Source organism: Eptesicus fuscus, chromosome 10 (genome assembly GCF_027574615.1).
Source record: "Eptesicus fuscus isolate TK198812 chromosome 10, DD_ASM_mEF_20220401, whole genome shotgun sequence".
Classification (NCBI taxonomy): Eukaryota; Metazoa; Chordata; class Mammalia; order Chiroptera; family Vespertilionidae; genus Eptesicus; species Eptesicus fuscus.
In genome coordinates, this window is record NC_072482.1 from 36228674 (window position 1) to 36237920 (window position 9247).

Consider the following 9247-nt stretch of genomic DNA (forward strand, 5'->3'; position numbering starts at 1 on the left):
CATATTTAACCTCTGAATTAAGGCTACATTTTACCAACTAAGGGATGCATTTGCATCAGAATCACCTGAAAGACTTGATAAAACATATTACTAGGCCCCATCCCCAGTTTCTGATTCAAGATTGTCTTCAGTGGGCCCTGTAAATGGGCATTTCTAAACAAGTTCCCAGGCAAGATCACACATTGAGAACCACTGATGTATTTCTTGGCAGCATTTTTAGTCAGGTGTGTAAAAACCTTTTGATGCAGGTAAGACAAAGAAAGCACTAAGCATCAAAGACCCTTGGATTCCATGAAGTACTGTATGAAATTATCACATCTACTCAATAGTATATGTAGTAATTAAACATGTAAATAACTCAAGCATGTAAACACACCACACAGCTTTGCTATTTGTTAAAACTGTTATAGTCTGAATTCTTCTCTGCTTTATAACCTATTTTAACAACTTTGTATGTATTCTTTCATATTCCCCCCATATTCATATGATCATTATAGTAATATATGCTTAAAGATGTATTGTTTTCCTTATAAAAACTGGGATAATATAAACATTTTTCAGCATCTTTCTTTTGTCTCTCAGCAATAGCTTGTGAAAATCAAGACATCAGGTACAATCAAAATCAGTTATATGATGGACCATAATATATTTAGATATTCCCTTACTCTGTCCTGATTTGCTTGGTTATGCTATAGTAAAACTCCAAAATCTCAGTGGTTTATCCTCCCAAAGTTTTATTTGGGGGGATCATCCTACTGATAAAGCCCTAGGTTGATACAAGAAGTTTCAATGGCCACTAGAGTGTGGGAAGGGAACCTGGTGAGCAGAACACTAACTCAAAGCATCAGCCCAAAAGTGGCACATCACTTCCAATCACACTGAACTGGCCTAAGCTGGTTAACCAGCATTCCTAATTTCAAAAGGAACCAAGAAAAGTTCAGTCTTACCATATTTCCATGTGAGCAATATTTTTCAGCAGCATGTCTACCAACCACACTACTAATGGCATCCACTTCATTTCCAGTTTTTTGCAAACATGAGCATGTAATATATTTCTCTGATTTTATTTTTTTAATAGAGGCCTGGTGCACGAAATTTGTGCACGGGTGGAGGTGTCCCTCAACCCAGCCTGCACCCTCTCCAATCTGGGACCCCTTGAGGGATGTCCAACTGCCCTCTCACAATCCAGAACTGCTGGCTCCCAACTGCTTGCCTGCCTGCCTGCCTTCCTGATTGCCCCTAACTGCTTCTGCCTGCCAGCCTGATCACCCCCTAACCACTCCCCTGCCAGCCTGATTGATGCCTAACTGCTCCCCTGCCAGCCTGTTTGACCCTAACTGCCCTCCCCTGTAGGCCTGGTCACCCCTAACTGCCCTTCCTGCAGGCCTGGTCACCCCTAACTGCCCTCCCTGCAGGCCTGATCCCTCCAACTGCTCTCCCCTGCAGGCCTGGGTCCCCCCTAACTGCCCTTCCCTGCAGGCCCAGTCGCCCCAACTTCCCTCCTCTGCCAGCCTAGTCACCCCTAACTGCCCTCCCCTGCAGGCTTGATCGTCCCCAACTGCCCTTCCTTGCAGGCCTGGTCCCTCCCAATTGCCCTTCCCTGCTGGCCTGATCGCCCCCAACTGCCCTCCCTTGCAGGCCTGGTCCCTCCCAACTGCCCTCCCCTGCTGGCCATCTTGTGGTGGCCAACTTGTGTCCATATGGGGGCAGCAATCTTGTGTGTTAGAGTGATGGTCAATTTGCATATTATTCTTTTATTAAATAGGATAGAGGCCTGGTGCATGAGTGGGGGGTGGCTGGTTTGCCCTGAAGGGTGTCCCAGATCAGGGTGGGGGTTCCCTTGGGGCATGGGGTGGCCTGGGCGAGGGGCCTGTGGTGGATTGCAGGCTGGCCATGCCCCCCGGTGACCGAAGCAGAGGCCCTGGTATCTGGGGTTTATTTATCTTCTACAATTGAAACTTTGTAGCCTGAAGCAAAGCCAAGCCTTCTGCTTGTTTCGTGGCGGCAGCCATTTCTGTTGGGATTTATTTGTCTTCTATAATTGAAACTTTGTAGCCTGGAGTGGAGGCCTCAGCCGGCCGGGGTGTGCAGAAAGCTTGGCTTCCTCCATCACCAGGGAAACCCAAGCCTCCCTCCTGCTTGCTCAGTGGCCTCAGCCATCTTGGTTGGGGTTAATTTGCATACTCACTCCTGATTGGCTGGTGGGTGTGGCTGAGTGATGGTTAATTTCAATATTACTCTTTTATTAGATAGGATATACTGACTAGTGGCCTGGTGCACAAAATTTGTGTACATTAAAAGGGAATTAATTAGAGGAAATATTTTAATATTGCTATTTGCCCTTTCTCTATAATAGAAGTGTTTGGCTGGCCCCACCCCATTGGGCAACACCAAGACCCAGCCAGCCCTACCCCGATCAAGCCCTGCTGGGTGGGGGATGCAGCCTCACGTCCCAGCGCCGGGGAGAGAGGCATGGCCTCAGGTCCCTTGACCCTGGCGCTGGGGCATTGGGCGCAGCCTCAGGTGCTGGCACTGGGGCGGGGGGAGCGTGGCCTTGGAGGCATGGCCTCAGGTCCTCCAGCCCCGGCACCAGGGTGGGGGTTGCAGCCTCAGGTCCCCCGCCCTGGCCAGGCACCATGCAGCCTCAGGTCCCTGCTGATCGGTCATTATGGTGTCATGGTGTGATGACTATTTGCATATTAGCCTTTTATTAAGATTGTTTTATTTCTTTGGAATAGATTCTCAGGGGGTGCTGGGCCAAAGATCATATGTACTTTTAATTATTACAGATGTTATCACCCTGTTTTCCAAAAGGATATAAGATTTTACATTTCTTCCACCAATTTTTTTTAATACAAATTTTCCTACATCCCTAGTAGCAATAGGTATTATAGCTCTTTTTTATTTTGTAAGTCTTGTGCATGTAGAAGTCTTTTCTTTATTACCTTGATTTGCATTTCTCTTCTCTCTGGTTTAAATTTATCTCTGGTTAAATTTATTTTATGACAGATGTACCTACCATTTGTCCATTTTTCCATTGAATTGGTAGTTGCCTTTTTTTCCTTCTTTTAATATTAAGCCTTCAGCATGTTACATTATCATCTGTTATAACTAGCTTTTCATAATCTAGTATTTGTCTGTAGACTTTATAGTATATTTTCTATACCAAAAGTTTTATTTTTATGTAGTTTATGATTTTTCAATCAGTTAAGTTGCTTCTTCTTGACTCATGATAGTACATATAGTCACATACTTGCAAGATTTTTAAAAATTTCATTTTTAATTACAGTTTACATTCAATATTTTGTATTAGTTTCATATGTATAACATAGTGGTTAGACAATCAAATACTTTACAAAGCACAATATTTTCTTTTTAATTTAAGTTTCCAAACTGGAATTCTTGTGTATAGCAATAGGTATGGGTGTTATATACTTAATTTTCTTCAAAATAGTCATTTGTGTCAGCATCATTTATTAAAAATACTTTGGGTCATTAAAATTATTTCTCAGCCCTAACTGGTTTTGCTCAGTGGATAGAGCATCGGCCTGCAAACTGAAGGGTCCCAGGTTCGATTCCAGTCAAGGGCATGTTCCTTAGTTGCGGGCATATACCCAGTAGGGGGTGTGCAGGAGGCAGCTGATCGAAGTTTCTCTCTCATCGACGTTTCTAACTCTCTATCCCTCTCCCTTCCTCTCTGTAAAAAAATCAATAAAATATATTTTTTAAATGATTTTCCATCTTTGTTATATAGTAAATTATGTTACTAATAGGTATTTCTGAAATTTTCATTTATTTCTTTAATTGGTCTACTCATTACTTTATTTGCCTGATAACTGTAAAACATAGCGAAAGCTGTACCCAAAGGAAGTTTATGGACTTAAGCACTTTCATTATTAAACCTAAAAATAAAAAATAAAAGACTAAAACCTCATGTTAAGAATTAGAAATAGAACAACAAAAAAACATTTTTTTAAAAAAATAGGAGGAAGAAATTAAGGAATATAAAAATCAATGAACTACAATTTACTGTATCACACTACCATTTCCTATCCAAAAAACACACAAGCATTTGGTTTTTTAAACATAAATTAGATAAACACTTAAGCCTAATCAAGGAGAAAAGACAATGAGAAAATAAAAATAAAAAGGAGAAAGGCTTTAAAAATTGACTTTAACATTCAACTATTCCATGCCATAAAAATGGATAAAAATCTCCCAATTTATGAGGCCAGCATACCTTTAATAAAAAGTTCCAGTAAAAATGGTGTCAAAAATGAAAACAAAGGGATTATGTAACATATGCTTTGAGACTGACAAACCCTAAATAAAATATTGGCAGTTACAATCCAGTAATGGCAAATAAATGATACCCTATAACCAAGTTGAAGGATGTTCAGTATCAAAAAAATATAGTAATTATTATTTCAAAGATTAAAGACAATTTTTATGATAAAAATCAGTTATTAATAAAAATCTTTGAATAGAGGAACCTGTTAAAATATGATATAGACTGCAACTCCTAGTAACAAATATATTAAATGGTGAAATAACCAATTAAATTAATATAAAGCACTAAACAGGCTCTCATACTATTCAACATTGTTTTCACACTTATAGCAGATGTAATAACACAATAAAATAACTGTAAAATTTGGAAATTAAGAGATAAAAGGTGTGGTTTTGCTGAGTAGGTGATTAAGAAAATTAGGAAGCCTGATTTAAAGGAAGAAGAAAATTTGTTACATTTCCTGGATAAATACACAATAAGAATCTAGGAAAGAAATTGTGTGTGTGTGTGTGTGTGTGTGTGTGTGTGTGTGTGTGTGAATTATTCACAAAAATGACCAGGTACTATAAAATATTTAGGAATCCTATATAATAAAAGCCCAGTGACCATAACAGCAGAACGACCAGAATGACTGCTCGACCAGTCACAATGAGGTGCGTGGACCACCTCTTGGTCCCTTTCCCCGGCCAGCAGGCTCCCATCGCCTGATGGTGAACAGGGACCCAGGGTTGGGTGGTGGGGATGCAGGTGGCACCAGGTCAAGGCTCCCGCCCCACCCATCGCCCCCCACACAGAAGGCAACCTGTGGTAGGGGCAGGGCCATGAGCAGGAGGGACTGGCTGACCTCTTGGTCCCTCCCCTCCCCCCAGCTGTCAGGCTCCGATTGCCCAATTGCCTGATGGCAAACTGGGAACCCAGTGGGTGGGGGTCAGGGGTGGGGTGGCTGCTGGCAGCCAGGGAAGATGGCCCTGATCGCAGGCAAGGCCTAGGGACTGTACCCTCACACGATTTTGTGTGCTGGGCCTCTAGTAAATTTAATAAAAGCACATGACCTGAATGAGAAAACTACACTATTTCATTGCTTAGACCTGCAGGAATGGAAAGACATAGATAATCACATTCTTGATGGAAAGGCTTAATACTGTAAAATCCTCAATTTCTTCCTAATATGTAACTATAATTGAAATCTATATAGTGCCAGTAGCATTATTATTTTAGATGTTAAAAACCTCAAACCTTATATAAAAGAAAAAACTGCCTGAGAGGAGTCAGGAAAAAAAGAAAGTCAGTAATCCAATTGTTCATTGTCACCACCCCTCTACCTGCTGTTCATTTAGGTTGTGAGCTTTAGAACAAATTAATTGCTGCTTGTTATCTGAGCAGTATTTGAAGTACTAATTAGCATGTTATAATAACAGTTCTTCATTTGTTTTTAACTTTAAATCACTAGACACTTGGCTATAAATAGGATAACCACAAGACTCCTGGGGAGAAATTATTCTCTAGACATAGCACTGGTCATGATTTCCTCAAGTTGCCAAGTAACCTAAAAGTCCTGGGCATGTCAAGGTTCATGGACTGGAGACTCCACCCTTTCTGGGAGAGGGAATGGTTGTCAGACTTTTCCTGTCTTTGTCAGGATTTTTGACAATGACATCACTGATAAATATGTTTTAGGTTTGCCCCCATATAAAAACCAGCCCCCTCCCTCACTGTCTCCCCCCACACACACCAGGCCTCCCCCCTCACATTTCTCTCTCACACACACAAAACTGAAAGTTTCAGGAATATGCCACACTTATTTGAAAATAATGAATTTTGGGAAATTTGGGGGATATATATCAAGGCAGATTATTTTCTAATTCTGTTTATTTGTTATTAGCATGATCAAATTAGCATGAGCAATAAATTTCTTTAAAAACATTTGTTTTAAAATATCCAAAAGTAGCCCTAGTTGGTTTGGCTCAGTGGATAGAGCGTCAGCCTGTGGACTGAAGGGTCCCGGGTTTGATTCCGGTCAAGGGCCCATGGCCGGGTTGTGGGCTTGATCCCCAGTAGCATGCAGGAGGCAGCTGGTCAATGATTCTCTCTCATCATTGATGTTTCTATCTTTCATTCCTTTTCCCTTCCTCTCTCTGAAATCAATAGAAATAAAAATGAATAAAAATATATTTTAAAATATCCAAAAGCAAAATTAAAAATTTTGATTGTACCTAAAACTGACCTTACACATTTTTATGAATTTGTTAGACCTAATTAACTTAGACTGGTTATCTTCATATTATTAATAAATATGCAAATATAATACTTATTGCAACTCAGGAATACATGTTATTTCTTTGGAAAGTCACAGGTTTTCTCACAGCAATTTTTAAAAAGGACTTTCCTATTCAAGAATCATGATATTGCCGAAACCGGTTTGGCTCAGTGGATAGAGCGTCGGCCTGCGGACTCAAGGGTCCCGGGTTCGATTCCGGTCGGGGGCATGTACCTTGGTTGCGGGCACATCCCCAGTAGGGGGTGTGCAAGAGGCAGCTGATCGATGTTTCTCTCTCATCGATGTTTCTGGCTCTCTATCCCTCTCTCTTCCTCTCTGTGAAAAATCAATAAAATATATTAAAAAAAAAAAAGAATCATGATATTCATTTCAATCTGACTCCTCTAAGAGAAAGTAACTAAAAATTCAGAAAGCTAAAAAAAAAAAAAAAAATACTGAAAATCAGCCCAGCCAGAGTGGCTCAATGGTTGAATGTTGACCTGTGAACCAGTAGATCGCAGCTTGATTCCAGGTCAGGGCACATGCCTGGGTTGCTGGCTCCATCCCCAGTTTTGGGTTTGCAAGAGGCAGCCAATCAATGATCCTCTCTCATCATTGATGTTTCTCTCTCTCTCTTCCTCTCCCTTCTCCTCTGAAATAAAAAATATATATATATTAAAAAATATACTGAAAGTCTCAGTCAGCTAAAACATTTTTAAAAATCTAAGCTTCTATTTAAAGTATAATTTACTTACAGAAAAAAACACATAGAACATGAATACATATATATAACTCAATGAATTATTGCCAAGTGAACCCATCTTTGTAACACTGCACAGGTAAAAAAAAACAAAACACAAAAAAACATTATCAGCATCTCAGAAGCCTTCTACATGCCTATGCTCAATCTACCATTCCTTTTTAATATATAATTTTGATAACTAATAAGTACAACAGAATAGATTATTTGGATTATTAGGTTATTTTTCAGCAAACATTCACTACCTACACATCCATAGTAAGACTGGTTATCCTGTCCCCTTGATGCTAGACTTGGTCACCTGACTTTTTTTGACTAATGAAATGTTGACAGATGAGCAATGTGCCAATTCTGAGCCTAGGCTTTAAGGGATATAGCATGTTTCGGACATCTGACACAGAAGAACATACCTCAGGTAGTAAATGCGCCTTTATCTTGAACCCCATAATGAAACATATAGAACAGACCTGAATTTACCAGTAGCCTGAATTAGAGTTACCCCTGGAGACCTATACTTGCCAGGGAGAAAAAGAAATGCATTTTGTTATATGCCATTGAGATTTTATTGGCTACACAGCAAAGGCTGACTAACATAATAATCATTTGGTAAATCTCAATAAAGCCCAAGTAAATGAACTCAGGTTATTACTCTGCAAATCCATGTAATGTTTTATACATTCTAACTTACGGTTATTATTAACTGTAGGATAATATTTAACTCTGCCACATATTTAGACACTTCCTGGTCAGTAATTATACTTGCTACTTCCTTGATCTATTTCAAGATACTACTATTTTTAAGGTAGGGAAATCAGCCACTACCAGTCTTTTCATTTTCCTGAAGAATGTTATATATCAATGATTTGTTTAAATACTACCCCCATATCCAGTGTTTTCCTGTTTTTAAATATTATATATATATATATTATATATATATATATATTGTATTATGTTATCCACTTTGATTATTTAATTCATATATTGAGATGAAATTAAAGGATAACTGGTGAAAATAAATATCATAAAATTTCATATTAGAAAAATGAGATAAAATTTAAAACTCTGTACATAAATTCTTTTTCTTAAAATAATCTTTAGTGTTGCCCTTCCTGGTTTGGCTCAGTGGATAGCATGTTGGCCTGAGGACTGAAGGGTCCTTGGTTCCATTCTGATCAAGGGCACATGCCCAGGTTTCGGGCTCAATCCCGGGTTGGGGGGCGTGTTAGGAGGCAGCTGATCGATGATTCTCTCTCATCATTGATGTTTCTATCTCCCTCTCCCTCTCCCTTTCTGAAATCAATAAAAATATATTTTTAAAAAATGTTTATTGTTGAAAGTATTACATATGTCCCCTTTTCCCCTATCCACCATGTACTTAAATTCTTTTTTAAAAAAATATTTTATTGACTTTTTACAGAGAGGAAAGGAGAGGGACAGAGAGCTAGAAACATCAATGAGCGAGAAACATCGACCAGCTGCCTCCTGCATGCCCCCTACCGGGGATGTGCCCGCAACCAATGTACATGCCCTTGACTGGAATCGAACCTGGGACCTTTCAGTCCGCAGACCGACGCTCTATCCACTGAGCCAAACCAGTTTCGGCTACTTAAATTCTTTATAAATATTGAATCACCTGTGGAATAATGATTTAAATTTAAACTTATGTTCCATGGAGAATTGGGCAAATCCCCTTCTGTTCTATAACAAAGTTCTAAAATGTTAAAAAAAAAAAATTCAATTCTGAAGGACCTCCACGCAGGGGTCCTCAAACTTTTTAAACAGGGGGCCAGTTCACTGTCCCTCAGACCGTTGGAAGGCCGGACTATAGTTTAAAAAAAAAAACTATGAACAAATTCCTATGCACACTACACATATCTTATTTTGAAGTAAAAAAACAAAATGGCAAAAACACCCGCATGTGGCCCATGGGCCGTAGTTT